The following is a 23601-nucleotide window of genomic DNA, read 5'->3' as shown; positions in this document are numbered from 1 at the left end:
GAGGTTGAGCAGGGTAAATATGTGGTGTTACAGGAATAGGGCCTTGGTGGGATTGTTGTTGGTGTAGACTCGATGGACCAAATGGCCGCCTCCTGTTCTGTGACCTCCCATCTTAAACACTGCAGTCAATGCTGAAAGTGCTCCCGTAATGCTGTTAGACAGGGAGCTCCAGGAATTTGACCTCATGGCCATGAAGGATCGGTGATGCACTTAATGGTGTGTGACTTGGGAGGGAATTTTTTGAGATCATGGTGCTTGCATGAGCCTGTTGCCTTTGTCCTTCTGGGTGATAGATATTAAGGGTTGGGGATGTGTTTTCAAAGGAACCTTTTGTGACATGCTACAATGATGCTGTGAATGGTAGACTGTGTACCCACAGTATTCCGGTGGTGCAGGGCTATTTCATAAGAACATAAGAAATAGGAGCAGGAGTAGGCCATCTAGCCCTTTGAGCCTGCCCCGCCATTCAGTAAGATCATGGCTGATCTGTCGTGGCTCAGTTCCATGTTCCCGCCCTCTCCCCATAACCCTTAACCCCCTCGCTTATCAAAAACCCATCAACCCGCATCTTAAAAATATTTAGCGAGGCAGCCTCCACCACCTCAACGGGCAGAGAATTCCAGAGATTCACCACCCTTTGAGTGAAGAAGTTCCCCCTCAACTCCGTTCTAAACCCCCCCCCCCCCCCCCCCCCCCCCTTATCTTGAGGCTGTGCCCCCTAGTCCTACTGTCCTTTCTGAGCAGGAAGAGTCTCTCCACCTCTATCCTATCCATCCCATTCTTCATCATATATGTCTCAATGAGATCTCCCCTCATTCTTCTAAACTCTAACAAGTACAAGCCTAGTTTATTCAGCCTCTCCTCAACTCCAGCATCAGCCTAGTAAACCTCCTCTGCACTCCCTCCAAGGCCAAAATATCCTTGCGTAAATATGGCGACCAAAACTGCACACACTACTCCAGCTGCGGCCTCACCAATGCCCTATACAGCCACAGCAAGACCTCCCTACTTTTATATTCAATCCACCTCGCTATGAAGGCCAGCATCCCATTCGCCTTCCTGACCACCTGCTGCACCTGCAGGCTGGGTTTTTGCGACTCATGCACAAGGACCCTAAGGTCCCTCTGTACCGTCGCCTGCTGCAGCTGATAGATGGGCTGCCCATTTAGATGGACCTTACTTTGATATGGATGCTTTTGAATTTCTTCAGTATTGTTAGAACCGCACTCATCTAAGCAAGTAAGAGAGTGTTCCATTATACTGTTGACCTTTGTAGGTGGTCGAGAGGCTTTGGAGAATCAGGAGGTGAGAATTCCCAGGCCCTGACCAAATTTTAATGGTTATTTTTAGGAAAACAAACATGGTTTTGTGCACAATAACACTTCACAAACCATTACTTACAGCTTTGACTTGACAGCAGATTTCTGGGAATGCTACTGGGTGGCAGGATTTTTCTCAATTTGATTGCGGTTTGAAATTGCTTTCTGCTGTCAGATTAAAGTAGTCTGTTTTCGTATGGTGGACCCTCCCGCACTCCTGTCCCCCTGAGTCTAGCTATAAGAGCAGATGTGAGTACATGCTTGAAGGAGACCAAGTGGAAATGCATTTCTGCTCTACCTTTTTTAGTGTTGCGATTTCAAGTACTCGAGCACAGATAAAATATTAACATTTGATGGTGAGGGAGAGGTACTTGTAACGTGCAAGTTATATTGCGAAATGCTGTGTCAAAATTAGCTGGAAATAATAGACACATGACTGAAAACAGCATGTGATGGTTGCCATAGTAATGGTTATGCGTAGATGTATTGAAGTATATTGTGTAATGCTTCCCTCTACTGGTAGACCCAGCAATCTTGTCAAGTTGTATTGTTAATTGATGCATGTAGCTCACATAAGATGACCACTCAATTCATCACTGCAATTGCTATCACAAAACAGTCTACCTTAACCTTATTTCCACTTTTTTATTTGGACAGCTTTGCCATTAATGAAAGATGTGCTGGGATTAATTTTTTTTTATAACTGAACAAGTTTAGCTTGCATGTAAGCCAGCTTTGAGCCTGCATATATAATGATGACTGCTTTTCTGGCAATTTACACCTAATTACGAACTAGTGGAACTGGATTAGCAATCATTGCTAAATTATATTGATGTCAGTTCTTCAATCTTTATGTATAATGCCATTTTCAGTTTGAAGTGGTCTGAAGTATTTCTGTTTTGCTACAGATCATAGAGTGCTATAATATTCTGGCCCTTCCAATGCAGTGATGTTGCCATTTTGTGATAAGATGTGAACATGCTTCTATGTCACAAAAGCAATACCTTTCACTATCAACACTGATCATAATAAGATGCAAAATTAACTAATGCCACCTAACTGAAGAGGCCAGGACCATCCTAGGATCTTTGCTGTACGTTGTGCGCCATTGCATCTTATTTAAAATAGCCAGAATTGTACTGCAGTTTGTTTCCAGATGCATCAACTTCAGACAACTTCAAAATTAATTAGTACAGAGTTAATGGTTTCAAGTATGTATGACTCTTCGGAGCTCTGAAGAAGAATCACGTAGATCCAAAATGACTCTTTTTCACTCTGCAGATACTGCCAGATCAGCTGAGTTTTTTTCCAGCATTTTTCTGTATTTTTTTTTGTTTCCAGCATCTGCAGTATTTCACTTTGCGGCGGCACGGTAACACAGTGGCTAGCACTGCTGCCTCACAGCTCCAGGGGCCTGGGTTCGATTCCCGGCTAGGGTGACTATCTGTGTGGAATTTGCAAATCCTCCCCGTGTCTGCATGGGTTTTGTCTGGGTGATCTAGTTTCCTCCCACAGCCCGAAGATCTGCATGTTAGGTTAATTGACCATGCTAAATTGACCCTTAGTGTCCCGGGATGTGTATGTTAGGGGGATTAGCAGGGTAGATATGCAGGGCTTCAGGGAGAGGGCCTGCGTAAGACTATTGTCATTGCAGCCTTGAGGGGCTGTATGGTCTCCTTCTGCACTGTAGGGTTGCTATGATTCTATGATTTTTATCAAAGTTAATCATTGCTTGGAACAAAATGGGTTGATGAATGACAACCAGCACAGAGTTATTAGAGGCATATCAAATTTGATTAATGTGATTGAGTTCTGTTGATGAAGTAACAGTGAGGGTTGATTCATGCTCATGCAGTTGTTTTATGTAAAACTTGCAAATGGCTTTGGATAATGTGCACACAGGACCATAATGGTTAAACAGTGATCCTGGCTTTCTGTAGGAGCAATTCATCTAGTCCTATGCCATTATCCTTTCCCTGCAGCTCTACATTTTTTGTCTCTTCGGGTGCTTATTCAACTGCTTTCAGAAAGACATGCTTGCACTGTCTAAAAGATGGTTGAGGCGGATTCATTACAGGTCCCAACCACTTGCTGCATTTAAAGAAAACTCTTGTGCTGTTTTTGTTTTTTATTTGCTAATCGTTTTGCATTTGTGCCCTCTGTCTCTCACTCTGCCAGCAAAGGGAACATTTTCACTCTCTGCCTCAACCCCTCATGGTTTTGAACACCCTGTCAAATCTCCCCTTGTAAAGTCCTAACCATGTTAGAGGTTGGAGGTTTTAACTAAACAAAAAAGCTGTGGTTTGCACACGTAGATTCAGACTACCAACAGATTTATTCTAGGAGCACATGCCTGTACAGAGAACAAACAAAAGTAAAACAGCAGCCTGTGCCACACTCATGATGTCACCAAATCATGTGATCAGGCCTCATGTCAACCTACAACCACAAATATATAACGTCAATTACCTTCTCTTTGGGGATACTCCATCTGTCCACTTAACTCATAGAATCCTACAATGCCGAACAAAGCTATTTGGCCCGTCAAATTTGCACTGGCTATAATCCCACCCAAGCCCAATCCCCGTTACCCCATGTATTTACCCTGGCTAGTCTCCCTGACACTAAGGAACAATTTAGCATGGCCAATCCACCTAATGTGCACATCTTTGGACTGTGGGAAGAAACTGGAGCACCCTGAGGAAACCCGTGCAGACATGGGGAGAATGTGCAAGCGCCACACACAGTGACCCAAGCTGGGAATTGAACCCAGGTCCCTGGTGCTATGAAGCAGCAGCACTAACCATTTGCCACCATGCTGCCCAAACTGTAATCCCTTGCATCTAGAACTAGTCTCAAAGTTTTTCTGCATCTTTTCTAAAGCCTTGATGTTCTCCCTAAAGTCCAGAATTAGGTGCAGTGTTCTACTTGAATCTGAAACAATGTGCTATGAAGTTTCTTCATAACTTCCTTCCTTTGTTTTGATTAATGTGCCTTATCACAAGAGACATTTGGCGTTCCACAAATATAAAATTTGTTGTTTAGGGGCCAGTGAAGTTGCTCAGCAGGAATTATCTTGATATTCTGATTTGTTTGATGTTTACTGCACATTGTAATTTGTGAGGACCACTCCCATTTCCTCAACCAAGGCCACTAATGCTGCATTGGTGCAATATGTGCCAGGAGTGCAGCCGTTGAATTTGTGACAAGTGCACTGTTTAAAAACACAGCTGCATCTCGTTCAACAACGTGACAGATTTCAAGGGCTCTTCAAGCAAGTCTAACAGCATGAAGTGTAAATTGCTGTCTTTCACTGGCGTGTGGATTGTAGTCTTAGTGACAGAACAGCACACCCTCTGGAGGAGCACAAGATCTCGGATAGCAAATTCTGAATTTCCTTATTCTGCACGTATTCTTCGGCTATCAGGTTGACTGGAATAATGATGAACACTGATACTTAAGGTATCATTGCCATCACACAACCTGAGTCAGAAATAATAGAGAACCAAAGGGACTAGCGGCAATGGGGAACTGAAGGGCATGGATATTAGCAAAAAAAAAGTGCTGTAGAAATAAATCGGTTTGAAAGTTAATCAACCCCCCTGGGGGATCTTGGTATATTGAAGGAGGTGGTTGCTTTGGTGGCCATCTTTCAAAATTCTGGAATGGTGCCTGCAGATTGGAATGTAACCAATTAGGCTATTGGACGATCAGCCATGATTGTAATGAATGGCAGAGCAGGCTCAAGGGCCAAATGGTCTCCTCCTACTACTAGCTTCTATGTCAAACCTGTTGAATAGATAAGGGAGGAACCAAGGATTGGTGTTTTTTGATTTATATAGAAGTCTTTTATCAAGGTTTGCACACGGGGTTAGTAAACAAAATTAGACCACATGGGTTGATTGGTTAACTGACAGAAAACCAGAGTAGGAACAAATGGGTCATTTTCAGGTGGGTTGGTTTACCACAATGACCAGTGGACTCCAACAGTTCATAATCTATATTTAATGATTAGGGTATGGAGTCTGATATGTCTGCATGCATTATAATGTAAGATACTTAGCAGAGCAATGTTTAACATAAGACTGGAAAGTGGCATCATCCACAATGTGATGCATATAGTCACATGGTCAGAGAACAGTCTAGAAGAACACTAAGCAGTTAGCCTGCATGGTGGGAACAATGGTATGCAAGACCATACTAGGAGCTGTGAACAGTTAAAACCTACCAATGAAGGAATTTGCATTTAAACTCTTAAGCCTGAAGATCTCATCCATGAGTCACCATCACAACAGCATAAAGAACTTGGATGATTTGAGTTTACAGGTGACCCATATTGGGTGAAAGGGAGTTGAGGGGAGAGGATTTTGACAGGCTTAATGGGCTATAATGTGGATAGATGTGAGGTATCCATCTTGGTAGGAGGATTTGAGGTGCAGAGTGGCTCTTAAATAGTGAGTTTGGAAAGTGTTGTCAAAAGGGACTTTGGGTATCCTTGACAACATCCTTGAAATCTGGCATGCAAGAACAGCAAGCAATAAGGATTTGAGTGCAGGAATAATGATTTCTTGCTTCAGTTGTGTACAACTCTGGCTAGACTGCACCAGGAGTATTGTATACAATTTTAGCCTCCTTACCCAAGTGGCATAATGGTTAGCACTGCTGCCCCACCCCACCAGGAACCAAGTTTGATTCTGGCCTTGGGTCACTGTGCGAAGTCTGCACACTGTCCGTGTCTACCTGGGTTTCCTCTGGATGCTCCAGTTTCCCCCCTCAATGCAAAGATATGCAGTTTAAGGGGCCATTTAGCATGACCAATCAACCTAATGTCCCAAGATGTGTAGGTTAGGAGTTACTTGGTGTTGTGGGGATAGGGCCTGGGTAAGATGCTCTGGAGAGTCAGTGTGGGCTAGATGGGCTGAATGGCCTTATTCTGTATTGTAGAGATTCTATTCTAATGAAAGGTATACTTGCTATAGAGAGCATGCAGTGCCATTCCCCTGCTTCTCCACTCTAACCTCTTTGTACATCGTATATAGTCATGTGAATCATCTAACGGCCTTTTGAATATCTAATATGCGATGGGAGTATGGGACTGAGATGACGATAGATTTCTTCACCCAGTGTATGCACTACTACAATGATTTGAACATAAGAACATAAATAGGAGCAGGAGTAGGCCATCTAGCCCTTCGAGCCTGCCCCGCCATTCAATAAGATCATGGCTGATCTGTCGTGGCTCAGTTTTACTTTCCCGCCCCCTCCCCATAACCCTTAATCCCCTCTCTTATCAAAAACCCATCAACCCGCGTCTTAAAAATATTTAGCGAGGCAGCCTCCACCACTTCAACGGGCAGAGAATTCCAGAGATTCACCACCCTTTGAGTGAAGAAGTTCCTCCTCAACTCCATTCTAAACCGCCCCCCCTTTATCTTGAGGCTGTGCCCCCTAGTCCTCCTGTCTTTTTTGAGCGGGAAGAGTCTCTCCACCTCTATCCTATCCATCCCATTCATCATCTTATACGTCTCAATGAGATCTCCCCTCATTCTTCTAAACTCTAACGAGTACAAGCCTAGTTTATTCAGCCTCTCCTCATAGCTCAACCCCCTCAACTCCGGTATCAGCCTAGTAAACCTCCTCTGCACTCCCTCCAAGGCCAAAATATCTTTGCGCAAGTGCGGCGCCCAAAACTGCACACAGTACTTCCGCTGCGGCCTCACCAATGCCCTATACAGCTGCAGCAAGACCTCCTACTTTTATATTCAATCCCCCTCGCTATGAAGGCCAGCATCCCATTCGCCTTCCTGACCACCTGCAAGCTGGGTTTTTGCGACTCATGCACAAGGACCCCGAGGTCCCTCTGCACCGTCGCCTGTTGCAGTTTTTCGCCACGTAAGTAATAGTTTGTTCTTGGGGTGAAGCGGGTCAAAGGAAATGGGGAGGGAGGGTTGATGGGGAGAAGTGGGATCAGGCTGTTATGTTGGATGATCTACCATGATCACTATGAGATCCTTATCTGAAAAGGAAGAATGCACGGTTATGTGGTGAAGATGGGGGAACGACATGAGGGGCACTGCTCATTAAGAGAGCTGGTACAGATGCGGCAGGCTGAATGATCATCCCCTGGGCTATACATTGATCAAGTTGTAGGGCAGAAGAGTGGGAATTATTGGATAACAGAGTCATCACGAGCATGATGGAATCATGGAATGGTCGCCTCCTGTTGTTTCATTTTATGATTCTACCACAATATGTGCATAAGGTGTGTTGCATAGGATGTTGTAAACTTGCTACCATTTTCAGTGCAAGTCTCCTCCACCGTTCATTATGGCTGATGATTCGCACCCCATTCTCCTGCCTTCTTCCTGTAACCCTTGATTTGCTTATTGATCAAGAACCTATCTATATCTTTGTCTTAACAACACTCGATGACTTGCCCTCCACAGCCCTCTGGCAATGAGTTCCACAGATTCACCATCATCTGGCTGAAGAAATTCATCCACATCTCAGTTTTAAAGGAGTGTCCCTTCACTCAGATTGTGCCCTTGAGTTCTAGTCTTTCGCACAAGTGGAAACATCCTCTCCACGTCCACTATTTCTAGGCCTCTTAGTATTCTGTGAGTTTTCAATTAGATTCCCTCTCACCTTCTAACCTCCAAGTAGAGACCCAGATTTCGCAACCACTCCTTGTATGACAAAATCTTAATTCTTGGGATCATTCTTGTGAACTTCCTCTGGACCCCCTCAAGGCCAGTACATCTTTCCTTGGGTATGGGGCCGAAAACTGTTCACAATATTCCAAATGGGGTCTGACCAGAGCCTTATAAAGCCTCAGCAGTATATTCCTGCAATTGTATTCTAATCCTCTAGAAATGAACACTAACATTGAATTTGCCTTCCAAACTGCCAGCTGAACCTGCATGTTAACCTTGAAAGCCCTGAATCAGGACTCCCAAGTCTCTTGTGCTTCAAATTTCCAAAGCCTTCCCCATTTCAAAAATAGTCTATGCCTCTTCTTCCTACTAAAGTGCATAGCCTCACACTTTCCCACATGGTATTCCATCTGCCACTTCTTCACCCATTCTCGTAGCTTGTCCAAGTCATTCTGCAACCCTGCTCACTTCCTCAATACTACCTGTCCCTCTACATATCTTTGTAACATCTGTAAATTTAGTAACCATTCCTTCAGTCCCATCTAGATCACTAATACATATAGTGAAAAGTTGCTGTCCCAACACCAATCCCTGTCACCAGTTGCCATCCTGAAAAGGACCCCTAACCCCATACTCTTCTATCTGTCAGTCAATCTTCTATCCTTGCCTCCAACACCATTAGTTCTTAGGTTATTTAGCAGCCTCCTGTAAGACACCTTGTCAGAGGTTTTCGGGAAATCCAAATAAATCATGTCCACTGACCTTCCTTTGTTTACTTCTTCGCAACCTCAAAGAATTCTAACAGATTTGTCAGACATGACCTCCCTTTGACAAAACCATGCTGACTCAGCTCTATTTAACCGGGCATTTCCAAGTACTGCACAATTTCACCCTTAATAGTGGACTCTAAGATCTTACCTGTGACCGAGGTCAGGCTAACTGGCCTATAATTTCCCATCTTCTGCCTCCCTCCCTCCTTAAATAGGGTGTTACATTAGCCTTTTTCCAGTCCTGAGACCTTCCCTGACTCCAATGATTGATTGATCTCTGTTCCTTCACAAAACAACCAAATTGTGATGACCAGTTTTGCATTTATATCTGGCCACTTGTGTACGAATTGAGTTTTGGAGGATGTTTATATAATTATTGGTACCTGAGGGGAAACTTGCTGTCACTTTAAATCTGACCGCAGACCAAAAGAGGGAGCCAGAGTAAGGCAGATGAACAACCATAAACGGGGTTTGGGATTTCTGTTTCAGGACCAGTGCAATTTGGGGGAAAAATGATTTTTTTTTAAATAAGTAGTTTGAGTTCTGTGCAAGGCTGAGGGGATATCATATTGCATTTGTGTAAGATCAGTGTTTACTGGCACAAATGTCTGCAAATGAAAGCCATTTGGATTCCTGTGTACAACCACATCAATGTGATTTCACAAAGTTGATGCAGATTTTTTTCAATATTCGTACCATTGGATTGTGTCCAGAAGGTTCCTGCTTTGATGAGTTTTTCATTCTTGAGAAAAGAAAATGGCAACAGTGTTTGCCACCCAAGTCTTTTTGAGTCTCAGATTTGCCCGTCTTATCGTAGAATCCCTACAATGCAGAAGGGGACCATTCGACCCATTGAGTCTGCACCGACCACAATCCCGCTCAGGCCCTATTCCTGTAACCCCACACATTTATGCTGCTAGGGTCAATTTAGCATGGCCATTCAGACTAACCCGCGCATCTTTGGACTTAACAAATAAAGCAAGGCTGTTCAAGCCTGGTCTCATAGCTGATGAAATTTTCGACATGTGGGACCTGTGCATTAATATAAAAATTTGAGCAAGCAATTCCCTAGTCGGATTCTCAGTGTTGAGGTTGTGTGCTTTATGGTCAGGGAGCCCCATTTTCAAATGTTCCACTGGATTTCCTTTAATGTAACAAACACAAGCTTTATATAAGCTTTATATGTTTACAAGCTTTATATGTTCTTAACTTTTTTAAAAAAGTGCAGTGATGGAACAATGCACCTTCTCAGTCTTTAACCATAGTCACCTCAGGAGGGGAATTGTCCAAGAATGCTCTCCCTGTTGAGTCCATTGCAACCCATAAGGGGATGCAGTGAATTTGGTGGCTGTGTAATACCATATCCAGATACTGGTCTGAGACCAATGTCTCCGATATAATGCTAACTTCAGGTTAAAGATCAACTTGCGTACTGGCTGCTTTTCCACTGCACGTACCATATTTCAGGAAAGGATGACTTTTTTCTTTTGTATGAAATGCAGTCTTTTGGTTAAAGAAGGAAACTGAGTTATAGCGTGACGATAAAATAATACATTCTTACATCTGCCAGCCAAAGTGAAGACAGATTTTATTGCATTTGTAACAGTACACCAGGGGTCCTTACACTGAACCTGTGCCACTACATTCATTCCTTATTCTCTTTGAAGATTGTGATGCTTAATCATTATGGCTTAATACTTTAGGGGAATCTTGGTTTCTCGAAGAGGAGCCAAATCTTTCACCCAGGAGTCTAGACTCTTGACTTTTCCCCCTTGCTCTGTAATTTAATAGCACTCTTTGGTATGCTAAGTATATAGAATACTTGTAGTGTAAAAGTGAGTTAAAAGCTATTGTTTCTGCTCTGACATTTCATGAAAGAAAAAGTGTTATATAACACCTTGGATTACTGCCTGACATACGATTGGCCAAAGAGGGTACAGTGATTGATTTGTACATTACGCTGTCCACATATGTGGTATAATGACTGAGAGGGAATAGGAGTAAGCTATTGGATGACTTGGGTGGGGGAAAGAAGAGAGAAATGAGACTCAGCTTGTCAAAAGCAATTTCCATCACTAAACTGGGAAAATGCCTGGGTGGTGCACATGGGGTACAGAGCTCCATTATGTGGGTGGCACCTAATAGGGTGGGTGAAAATGGTCCACGTGAGTCGAGGAGCTTTCCTGTAAGGATTGAGAAACGTGAGTTTTGAATGAGGCGTCCCTTCGGTCACAGGCAACTTGAGCTCCATTTTAAAAACATTAACGGCATTATAACAATACCAATAAAATGCTTGGCCAGCTCTGTTAATGTGTGATTGGTTCCAGGCACACAACTGAGACTGCATGTGAAGGTTTAGGGAATTGAAAACGCAGCTAGCTGTCATTCAAGGTAGTCTGGTGTGCCAGATACAGCTTAGATGTTTCTATATGCAAGCCATTGAAAGCGTTCATGTGAACTGAGGTAGACCTGAATGGATGGAAGCTCCCAATCATGACTATACACCAACTGGACAAACAAAATAATTCACCATTTCACAGATGTGTAAATGAGAGAGAAATGCATGGTGATTAATAAAAGGTGAGACAAACATGAAGCCATTCAAGAAATGTGTTATCAGCCATGCTCTGGATTGCAATGCAATTGACTGTCTCTGAAGAGTTCATGTCATACTAATGATGAGGAATTTATTGAGCCTGCACAATGACTAAGACTTCAAGCTGCATTTTGCTATCATTGGCTCTGGTAGCCAAGTGCAAGATGATGGGACAGAATATCTAGTTATAACTTTTGTTTTTACTCACTTTTATGGGGTGTGGGTGTCACTGACTGGAGTCATAAAGGTTTACAGAATGGAAACAGGGCCTTGGGCCCAATTTGTCAATTTTTTTAAACCCCTAAGCTAACCCCATTTGGCCCATATCCCGCTATACCCAGCTTATCCATGTAACTGTCTAAATGCTTTTCAAAAGACGAAATTGTACCCACCTCTTCTACTACCTCTGGCAGCTTGTTCCAGACACTCACCGCCCTCTGTGTGAAAAAATTGCCCCTCTGGACACATCTGTATCGCTCCCCTCTCGCCTTAAACCTATGCTGTCTAGTTTTAGGCTCCCCTACCTTTGGGAAAAGATATTGATTATCTAGCTGATTTGTGCTTCTCATTATTTTATAGACTTCTATAAGGTCACCCCTCAGCATCCTATGTTCCAGAGGGAAAAGCCTCAGCCTCTCCTTATAACTCAAACCATCAAGCCCTATTAGCACCCTAGTAAATCTTTTCTGCCCTCTTTCTAGTTTAATAATATCCTTTCTATAATAGGGTGACCAGAACTATACATAACATTCCAAGTGTGGCCTTACCAAAGCCTTGTACACTTCATCAAGAAGTCCCAATTCCTGTATTCAATGTTCTGGCCACTGAAACTAAGCATGCTGCTCTGTCCATCCGTGACTCCACTTTCAAGGAGCTACGGACATGTACCCCTAGATCTCTGTTCTGTTACTGTCGCCAAAGCCCTACCATTAACTGAGCAAGTCCTGTCCTGGTTCAGTCTACTAAAATGCATCACCTCACGTTTGTCTAAATTAAACTCCATCTATCATTCGTCAGCCTACTGGCCCAATTGACTAAGATCTTGTTGCAATTGGAACTAACTTCCTTCACTGTCCACCATGCCACCAATCTTGGTGTCATCTGCAAACTTTCTAACTGTGCCTCCTGTAATCTCATCCAAATCATTAATATAAATGACAAATAAGTGGACCCAACGCCAATCCCTGAGGCACACTGCTGGTCACAGGCCTCCAGTTTGAAAAACATCTCTCTACAACCACCCTCTGGCTTCTGTCAAGAAGTCAATTTTATACCCATTTAGATAGCTCACCCTGGATCCCAAGGTGAGATTTAACCTCGTGCAACAACCTACTATGCAATAACTTGCCAAAGGCCTTGCTACAGTCCATGTAGACAACATCAACTGTACTACCCTCATCTACCTTCTTGGTTATCCCTTCAAAAAACTCAATTAAATTTGTGAGAGATGATTTTCCACTCTCAAAGCCATGCTGACTGTCCTTAATCAGTCCTTGCGTCTCTCAATGCCTGTAGATCCAGTTTCTCAAAATACCTTCCAACAACTCACCCACCACAGATGTGAGGGTCACTGACCTGTAGTTCCTACGCTTTTCCCTGCAGCCCTCCTTAAACACAGGCACAGCATTTGCCACACTCCAACCTTCAGGCACCTCGCCCGTAACTATTGGCGAATCAAATATCTCGGCTAGGGGACCCGCGATTTCCTCCCTAGCCTCTCGTGTCCTGAGATACATGCCCATCGGATCCTGGGGATGGCCAGCATTTATTGCCTATCCCTAGTTGCCCTCGAGAAGGTGGTGATGAGCCACCTTCTTAAATAGCTACAGTCCCTCTGCACCCACAGTGCTGTTAGGGAAGGAGACTCAAAATGCCCAAATTGTCAATTGTATCTCCTGAGTATGTAAAGCATGGTCTGTGCTTTCTCTTTTAAATGTAAAACACTCTTCTCCTGGCGCGGATCACTCATAATAGTATACTCCAGACTTTATTCTGTCAATATGAGACAGGGCTATATTGAACTTTTGGAAAGTCATCCAACTTGCATTATTTTTGTCATTCAATTGAGTTTCTCTAAAAGATGCAGGGAGAAAGCAAGGTTTGGATCAAAAAGAAAATACAATCCCAAGCATCATGCCAAACCATCAAAATAAGAGGAAAATGTTGGAAGGAGGAGGACTTGGGGATATTTCAGAATGTTTGATGTCCAGAAAAAATATAAAGCAGAATTGGCTGGTCAGACGTTCTGCAATTACGTAAGGGTATGGAGGAAGAATCCTTCAAGCCATTGAACAAACCTACGTTAGCGCAATGTTTTTGATCACTTCAGCTACTGAATATTTTTCAGATACAGCAAGTTCTGCTGCAGTTCTTATCTAAAAATAACATGTTGCATTTGTTAAAATGAAAGCCAGTATAGTAACTATGGTTACTGGATGAAAATATGAAAGTTGGAAAATTGGAAAGGTTAATTTTAAAAATGTCAATTTGTTTCCGAGCTACCATAGAAAGTACTTTAATACCCATTAGTTTCCTGTTGTGCTCTGGTGAATCCATTCATTACATCCTTCCTTTTTAGGGAAGGAAATTTGCCATCTATACCTGGTCTGGTTAATATGACTCCAGATCCACAGCTCTTAACTGCCCTCTGAAATGGCCCAGCAAGCCACTCAGTTCAAGGGCGATTATGGTTGGGCAACAAATGCTGCCCTTGTCAGTGACACCCACGTTCCATGAAAGAATAAGGAAGAAAATCATCACTGTGGCCAAACAATCCTGCTTCAATTTTTTTTGAAAAGTAATGCCTAGGGCCAAACAATAAATGCAGCGTAACCAATGTCATCCACATTGCAAGGATACTTTTAATGAAAGGTTAGATACATAACTGACGCACGGACAAGTTTGTTATTATGGAAGATTTTAATTTTCTCTGAGTAAGAGAAAAGCAGCTTGAGTACTAAAAAGCAAGGTGTCTATAATGTACTCGGAATAGTTATCCAGAGCTTCATATCTTAGCATTGGTGAGAGAAAGAGCCATGATGTACTTAGTGATGAATAGTGAGCCTGAGTTATGTAACATGATGGGAAGGAAGCATTATGCAAATAGTAACTATTGTGGAAGCTCATATTCAAGAGCGAGAAAAGCAAGTCCTAAACTAAAGTTTTAATTTAAACAAGGCAAAAGCTTTGGTTGAGAAATGAATTGGCCACAATAAACTGGGTAAACCTCCAGACAAATAGTGGGTGCAATGCAAAGCAATTTTATATACACCAAGAAGTACAAGCTCTTGTCTGTACAGTTAACAGATAAGATGTAGTACAAGTTTAAAAATTGCACAAATCCAATAGAAAACCAAAATTGAATGGACTGGGAATGGAGAAAGTGGCTGAGGGATGGAATGGGACTAGAGATGGGAAAGTAGTAAAATAAATCTTGTGCGGGATATCAAATGTAGAAGGATTTATAGAGATGATGCTCAAGGAGAATATGGGCCCATTGGAAGCTAATGGAGGCAGCACTGTTCTGGACTACAATGAAATGGAAAACTTCATAGAATTGTAGCATTGGTGCAGTGCAGAAGAGGCCATTCCATCCATCAAGTTGCACCTGCTTTCTGACAGTGCGGCAGGGGTGTGTATGGCACCATCTCCATAATTCTACACGTATTTACTCTGCTAATCTCCCTAACCTACACACTTTGGGACATTAAGGTGCAATTTAGCATGACCAGTCCACCTAACCTGCACGTCATTGGACTGTGGGAGGAAACCCATGTAGACAGTAGGGTAATGTGCAAACTCCACACAGATGGTCACCAATACTGGCATCGAGCCCAGGTCCCTGACACTGAACAAGACTGTCAGCCACTGTGCCACCCTGAACTTGTTAAATGAGTTTTCATAATTTAAGGAAGGGGTTAAAATAGCAAGAAGATGGAAAACTGCAAATATGTCAAGGGATGGACCTTACTGGATTTATCGTAAAGATGATGGAGAAAATAATTATGTTTAAGATAAGCAATGACCAACATTTAGCTAAGAAGGGAGAAATCCATTTGAACAATCCATGAATTTTTGGTAGTTATTGTAATCTGTCATTGGAGATGGTGACAAAAGCACCCTGACATATGAGTTAATCATAGACAAAGTCTATCCAAGTGGTGGCTTCTAAGTCACTTGAGAACTATCTAAATTACTTTTAAAGTAATTGTGAGCATGGTATCTATATGGACTTCAGAAGGTGTATGCAAAGTTCTACATGAGATTGAAAACTAAGTAACATGCACAGAATTGGGGATAGCTTTGACCTGGGTTGGCAATGGATTGGGAGGTAAACATTGGAGTGTAGGAATGAAGTAACTCCTCTCAGGCAGGCTGTGATCAGTCATGTTTCATAAGAACATAAGAAATAGGAGCAGGAGTAGGCCATCTAGCCCTTCGAGCCTGCCCCGCCATTCAATAAGATCATGGCTGATCTGTCGTGGCTCAGTTCCACTTTCCCGCCCTCTCCCCATAACCCTTAATCCCCTCTCTTATCAAAAACCCATCAACCCGCGTCTTAAAAATATTTAGCGAGGCAGCCTCCACCACTTCAATGGGCAGAGAATTCCAGAGATTCACCACCCTTTGAGTGAAGAAGTTTCTCCTCAACTCCGTTCTAAACCACCCCCCCTTTATCTTGAGGCTGTGCCCTCTAGTCCTCCTGTCGTTTTTGAGCGGGAAGAGTCTCTCCACCTCTATCCTATCCATCCCATTCATCATCTTATACGTCTCAATGAGATCTCCCCTCATTCTTCTAAACTCTAACGAGTACAAGCCTAGTTTATCCAGCCTCTCCTCATAGCTCAACCCCCTCAACTCCGGTATCAGCCTAGTAAACCTCCTCTGCACTCCCTCCAAGGCCAAAATATCTTTGCGCAAGTGCGGCGCCCAAAACTGCACACAGTACTCCAGCTGCGGCCTCACCAATGCCCTATACAGCTGCAGCAAGACCTCCCTACTTTTATATTCAATCCCCCTCGCTATGAAGGCCAGCATCCCATTCGCCTTCCTGACCACCTGCTGCACCTGCAAGCTGGGTTTTTGCGACTCATGCACAAGGACCCCGAGGTCCCTCTGCACCGTCGCCTGCTGCAGTTTTTCGCCACGTAAGTAATAGTCCTTCCTACCATTCTTCCTACCAAAGTGGACCACCTCACACTTGCCAACATTAAATTCCATTTGCCATTTCCTGGCCCATTCGCCCAGCCTATCTAGATCCTTCTGCAGACTCTCCACACCCTCCGCACAATTTGCCATTCCACCAATTTTGGTGTCATCAGCAAATTTCGACACCCTACACTCGGTTCCCTCCTCCAGATCATCTATATAAATGGTAAATAGCTGAGGCCCCAGCACCGACCCCTGGGGCACTCCACTAGTCACCATCCGCCAATCCGAATAGCACCCGTTGACCCCCACTCTCTGCCTCCTATTTGACAACCAATCCTCTATTCACGCTAACACCCTACCCCCAACTCCATGTCCCTCGACCTTCTGTAATAACCTCTTGTGAGGTACTTTGTCAAACGCCTTCTGAAAATCCAGAAAGACCACATCCACCGGCTCTCCTCTATCCACCGCCCTAGACACATCCTCATAGAACTCCAGTAAATTTGTCAGACACGACTTCCCTTTAATGAAACCGTGCTGCGTCTGCTCTATCAAGCAATTCCCTTCAAGATGCCTCGCAATTTCCTCCTTAATGACGGATTCTAACATTTTACCTACCACAGACGTTAAACTAACCGGCCTATAATTCCCCGCCTTTTGCCTGGCACCCTTCTTAAACAAGGGCGTAACATTAGCCGTTTTCCAATCTTCCGGCACTTCCCCGGAATCCAGCGACGTCTGGAAAATAACCACCAAGGCATCCACTATCACCTCCGCCATTTCTTTCAGCACCCTCGGATGCAATCCATCCGGTCCTGGGGACTTGTCCACAATCAGCCCCTCCAGTCTGTCAGTCTTGTTTCCCAAGAATCTCTTTGGGAGCCTCAAGTTGTCACAGGTATCTATTAATAACTTGGATGAAGAAACAGAGTTGTATATCCATGCTTGCAAATAACATTAAATTGGGAGATGGAATGTGTTCTATAAATTCTGGTAGGAAGTTACAAAAGGGAAGACTTTAAATGAGTGGATTAAGCTAGCGTTTCAGATCATTGTGGGGAAAATATAAATTCCAAAAGGTGAATCAAAACAATTCTGAATGGCGAGACCCCAGGAACTATGGAGGAAGCAAGAAATGTGATCGACCTGCATGTGATTGTTTGCTGGAGCAGACGAGTGAAGGAACAGAGAGAGAGATAAGAATTTACCTGTTAAAAAACCTGTTTAAATAAGTTTAAAGCACTTTGTTCCTTGTAGAACTGTTTAAATCATTTAAAAGCATTTTTGCGGGCTTTTTGTATTTACCGCTTTAAGAATTCTGAGGGAGTGGTTAGAAGGGAGTTGAGGACCAGCAAGCTTTAAATCAGCACCAGGTTTAAAAGGAGGCCTGGTATAGATAGCAGGCAACGTTGGAGCGGGCAGCGGAGTGAGGGGGAAGCAGAGTGAGCTATTAGGGCTTAATATCAAAAGGGCTGGGGAGAAAAAGGGCCAGGTGAGTTCGTGTGGAAATTTTCAATACTACTACAGTGAATAATGGAGGGGCATGTGATGTGTTGTTTCTGTATGATGTGGGAACTCGTGGACACCAGGGTCCTTCCCAGTGACCATGTCTGCAGTAAGTGCAGGTTGCTGGAGGAGCTCCAGCTCAAGGTAGATGAGCTGGCCTCTGAGCTACAGACACTGAGGATCATCAGGGGGAGAGAGGGTGCCATTGTCAATGGGATGCAAGTGACATCCATCCACCACCACCACCTCCTCTCTTTCCCCCCCGACTGGCTAACTCTACGGGTCGGGAACAAGGGGGGCTGATGAGAGGAAGAAGGGGGGTGGGGAGAGGAGGCCTCAGCCTCTCAATCTGCATAACAGGTTTGAGGTTCTTGCTTCCAGTCTGGACGAGGACGAGGGAGGTGAGGTCGGTGAGCAAACTGCACACGGTACAGTGATGCAGCAGGACATAGGCAAGGAGAAGGTGAAAAGGAACGTAGTAGTGATTTGGGGTGAAGGGTATTGACACTGTCCTTTGTCACAATGACAAAGTGCGCAGAAGGGTGTGTTGTCTGCCTGGTGCTCGGGTCCGGGATGTCGCATCTGGGCTGCAGAGGAACCTGGAGTGGGAGGGTGAGAATCCGGTCGTCGTGGTACATGTGGGTGCCAACGACATAGGCAAAATGCAAACTGAGGATCTGGGGAGGGAGTATGAGAAGCTGGGAATGGAATTAAAAAGTAGAACCGACAAGGTGGTTGTCTCTGGGCTACTGCCTGAACCCAGTGCAGACGGGCGTAGGGTTGATAGGATTAAGGAAGTGAATGGGTGGCTCAGGGATTGGTGTGGGAGGAATGGGTTTGAATTTATGGGGCATTGGCAACAGTATTGGGGTAGGTGGGACCTGTTCGGGCGGGATGGGGTTGGTCTGAACCGTGCTGGGACCAGAGTGCTGGCAAATAGAGTAAAGAGGACTATAGATAGGGCTTTAAACTAATTGGGGGGGGGGGGGGGGGGGCGGAGGGTGCAAGGGTAGGTGACATTACAGGGCCTAAGGTTAAGGAGAGGGTACAGGTAAGGGAAGAGGCCGAGGATGTCCCAATAATAGAGGGAGTAGGGGGCGTGAGTATGGTTGGTGGCGTTACGGCAAATAGGGTCCAGGTGAAGGCTGAGATGAAGGCACTTTATCTGAATGCACGAAGCATTCGGAATAAAGTGGATGAGCTGGTGGCGCAGATCGGCACAAATGGATATGATCTGGTGGCCATTACAGAGACGTGGCTGCAAGGTGACAGGGACTGGGAGCTGAATGTCCAGGGGTATCAAGTGTTTAGGAAGGATAGGCGGGAGGAAAAACTGGGGGGGGGGGCGTAGCTCTGCTGATTAAGGATAGCATCAGGGTGGTAGCAAGGGATGATATTGGAGCCAAGGAGCAGAAAGTGGAATCGTTGTGGGTAGAGATTAGGAACAGCAAAGGGAGGAAGACGCTGGTGGGTGTCGTCTATAGGCCCCCGGATAATGATCTGGAGATGGGGCGGGCTGTTAACGCGCAAATAAGTGCAGCGTGCAGGAATGGGACAGCCGTAGTTATAAGAACATAAGAAATAAGAACATAAGAAATAGGAGCAGGAGTAGGCCATCTGGCCCTTCGAGCCTGCCCCGCCATTCAATAAGATCATGGCTGATCTGTCGTGGCTCAGTTCCACTTTCCCGCCCTCTCCCCATAACCCTTAATCCCCTCTCTTATCAAAAACCCATCAACCCGCTTCTTAAAAATATTTAGCGAGGCAGCCTCCACCACTTCAACGGGCAGAGAATTCCAGATATTCACCACCCTTTGAGTGAAGAAGTTCCTCCTCAACTCCGTTCTAAACCGCCCCCCTTTATCTTGAGGCTGTGCCCCCTAGTCCTACTGTCTTTTTTGAGCGGGAAGAGTCTCTCCACCTCTATCCTGTCCATCCCATTCATCATCTTATACGTCTCAATGAGATCTCCCCTCATTCTTCTAAACTCTAACGAGTACAAACCAAGTTTATTCAGCCTCTCCTCATAGCTCAACCCCTCAACTCCGGTATCAGCCTAGTAAACCTCCTCTGCACTCCCTCCAAGGCCAAAATATCTTTGCGCAGGTGCGGCGCCCAAAACTGTACACAGTACTCCAGTTGCGGCCTCACCAATGCCCTATACAGCTGCAGCAAGACCTCCCTACTTTTATATTCAATCCCCCTCGCGATGAAGGCCAGCATCCCATTCGCCTTCCTGACCACCTGCTGCACCTGCAGGCTGGGTTTTTGCGACTCATGCACAAGGACCCCGAGGTCCCTCTGCACCGTCGCCTGCTGCAGTTTTTCGCCACGTAAGTTTTTTATGGGGGATTTCAATCTACATATAGATTGGTCGACCCATGTTGGACGCGGTGGGCTCGAGGAGGAGTTCTTGGAATGCTGCTGGGATAGTTTCCTGGAACAGTGTGTGTTGGAGCCGACGAGGGAGCGAGCTATCTTGGATCTAGTGTTATGAAATGAGGCGGGTAGAATTAGGGACCTTGCGGTGAAGGATCCTCTTGGGGAGAGTGATCATCGTATGGTGGAGTTTCTGGTGCAGATGGAGGAGGAGAAAGTGGGTTCCCGGACGTGCGTCCTTTGTTTGAACAGAGGGGAGTACGGTAGGATGAGAGAAGAATTGGCGAATGTGGACTGGGGGAGCGCGTTGGAGGGAGGGTCTGCTGAGGAGCAGTGGAGGATCTTTAAGGAGATCTTTCTTGGTGCTCAGCAGAAATTTATTCCGATGGTCAAAAAGGACCGTAGGAGGAGAGGTAATAAGCAGTGGATAACGAAGGAGGTGAAGGAAAGTGTTAAATTAAAAGCGGAGGCGTTTAGAGTAGCTAAGAGTAGTGGGCGAGAAGAGGATTGGGAGAGGTTTAAATGTCAACAAAGATTGACAAAGAAGTTGATAAAGAAGGGTAGGAGAGACTATGAAGCTGGGCTAGCGCTTAATATAAAAAAGGATAGCAAGAGTTTTTATAAATATATAAAAAGGAAGAGGCTGGCTAGGGTGAACGTTGGACCCTTAGAGGATGAGAAGGGGGACTTAGTGGTAGGGATGGGGATATGGCTAAGGTCTTGAATAACTTTTTTGTTTCTGTCTTCACGGAGGAGAACGTGAATAATTTGCCGGGTGTTAGAGATGGAAAGGTGGTAGGACTGGAGGGTCTAAATGACATTACTGTTACTAGAGAGGCGGTGCTTGACAGACTGGAGGGGCTGATTGTGGACAAGTCGCCAGGACCGGATGGAATGCATCCGAGGGTCCTGAAAGAAATGGCGGAGGTGATAGTGGATGCCTTGGTGGTTAAAGATATTTTGGCCTTAGAGGGAGTGCAGAGGAGGTTTACTAGGCTGATACCAGAGTTGAGGGGTTGAGCTATGAGGAGAGGCTGAATAAACTGGGCTTGTACTCGTTAGAGTTTAGAAGAATGAGAGGAGATCTCATTGGGACGTATAAGATGATGAATGGATGGATAGGATAGAGGTGGAGAGACTCTTCCCGCTCAAAAAAGACAATAGGACTAGGGGGCACAGCCTCAAGATAAAAGGGGGGCGGTTTAGAACGGAGTTGAGGAGGAACTTCTTCACTCAAAGGGTGGTGAATATCTGGAATTCTCTGCCCGTTGAAGTGGTGGAGGCTGCCTCGCTAAATATTTTTAAGAAGCGGGTTGATGGGTTTTTGATAAGAGAGGGGATTAAGGGTTATGGGGAGAGGGCGGGAAAGTGGAACTGAGCAGCAACAGATCAGCCATGATCTTATTGAATGGCGGGGCAGGCTCGAAGGGCTGGATGGCCTACTCCTGCTCCTATTCCTATTTCTTATGTTCTTATGATTGGAAAACGGCTAATGTTACACCGTTGTTTAAGAAGGGTGGCAGGCAAAAGGCAGGGAATTATAGGCCGGTTAGTTTAACGTCTGTTGTAGGTAAAATGTTAGAATCCGTCATCAAGGAGGAAATAGCGAGGCATCTTGAGAGGAATTGCTTGATAGAGCAGACGCAGCACGGTTTCGTTAAAGGGAAGTCGTGTCTGACAAATTTACTGGAGTTCTATGAGGATGTGTCTAGGGCGGTGGATAGAGGAGAGCCAGTGGATGTGGTCTTTCTGGATTTTCAGAAGGCGTTTGACAAGGTACCTCACAAGAGGTTATTGCAGAAGGTCAGGGGACATGGAGTTGGGGGTAGGGTGTTAGCGTGGATAGAGGATTGGTTGTCAAATAGGAAGCAGAGAGTGGGGGTCAATGGGTGCTATTTGGATTGGCGGATGGTGAATAGTGGAGTGCCCCAGGGGTCGGTGCTGGGGCCTCAGCTATTTACCATTTATATAGATGATCTGGAGGAGGGAACCGAGTGTAGGGTGTCGAAATTTGCTGATGACACCAAAATTGGTGGAACGGCAAATTGTGCGGAGGGTGTGGAGAGTCTGCAGAAGGATCTAGATAGGCTGGGCGAATGGGCCAGGAAATGGCAAATGGAATTTAATGTTGGCAAGTGCGAGGTGGTCCACTTTGGTAGGAATAATGGTAGGAAGGATTATTACTTACGTGGAGAAAAACTGCAGCATGCGACAGTGCAGAGGGACCTCGGGGTCCTTGTGCATGAGTCGCAAAAACCCAGCTTGCAGGTGCAGCAGGTGGTCAGGAAGGCGAATGGGATGCTGGCCTTCATAGCGAGGGGGATTGAATATAAAAGTAGGGAGGTCTTGCTGCAGCTGTATAGGGCATTGGTGAGGCCGCAGCTGGAGTACTGCGTGCAGTTTTGGGCGCCGTACTTACGCAAGGATATTTTGGCCTTGGAGGGAGTGCAGAGGAGGTTTACTAGGCTGATGCTGGAGTTGAGGGGGTTGAGCTATGAGGAGAGGCTGAATAAATTAGACTTGTACTCGTTGGAGTTTAGAAGAATGAGGGGAGATCTCATTGAGACGTATAAGATGATGAATGGGATGGATAGGATAGAGGTGGAGAGACTCTTCCCGCTCAGAAAGGATAGTAGGACTAGGGGGCACAGCCTCAAGATAAAGGGGGGGCGGTTTAGAACGGAGTTGAGGAGGAACTTCTTCACTCAAAGGGTGGTGAATCTCTGGAATTCTCTGCCCGTTGAAGTGGTGGAGGCTGCCTCGCTAAATATTTTTAAGACACAGGTTGATGGGTTTTTGATAAGTGAGGGGATTAAGGGTTATGGGGAGAGGGCGGGAATGTGGAACTGAGCCACGACAGATCAGCCATGATCTTATTGAATGGCGGGGCAGGCTCGAAGGGCTAGATGGCCTACTCCTGCTCCTATTTCTTACGTTCTTACGTTAGTAAAAGCTTTCTTCCTGGAATGTTCGCTTTTACATCAAGGAATCGGTGCTTAATGAGCAAGCAATGTTTGTTGTCTAGAGCTTCAGTATTCTAGGTGGGGCTTGACTGTATTCAATTACGGAGCTGACACCTCAAAGGATATGTTGACCTTGAGCAGGTTATTACTTTGACTCAGAATTATACCAAAGCTAAAAGGGTTGAACTAAAAGTTTGCATAAACTTGGCTTGTGTAGTCCCTTGAATTTTTGACAATGGAGGGGTAATCACTTCGGGTAGTTTG

The 23601-nt window shown here is 44.9% G+C and overlaps 1 protein-coding gene across 1 annotated transcript in view; it reads left to right on the top strand.

Moving 5' to 3' along the window:
• The window catches only part of fmn2b (formin 2b), a 409270-nt gene that overhangs the window by 88640 nt on the left and 297029 nt on the right, over nucleotides 1-23601 (top strand).

Source organism: Carcharhinus amblyrhynchos, chromosome 12 (assembly GCF_965287045.1).
Source record: "Carcharhinus amblyrhynchos chromosome 12, sCarAmb.v2.hapA, whole genome shotgun sequence".
Lineage (NCBI taxonomy): Eukaryota > Metazoa > Chordata > Chondrichthyes > Carcharhiniformes > Carcharhinidae > Carcharhinus > Carcharhinus amblyrhynchos.
Note: the sequence above shows the minus strand (reverse complement) of the source record. Positions and strands in the feature narration are given on the sequence as shown.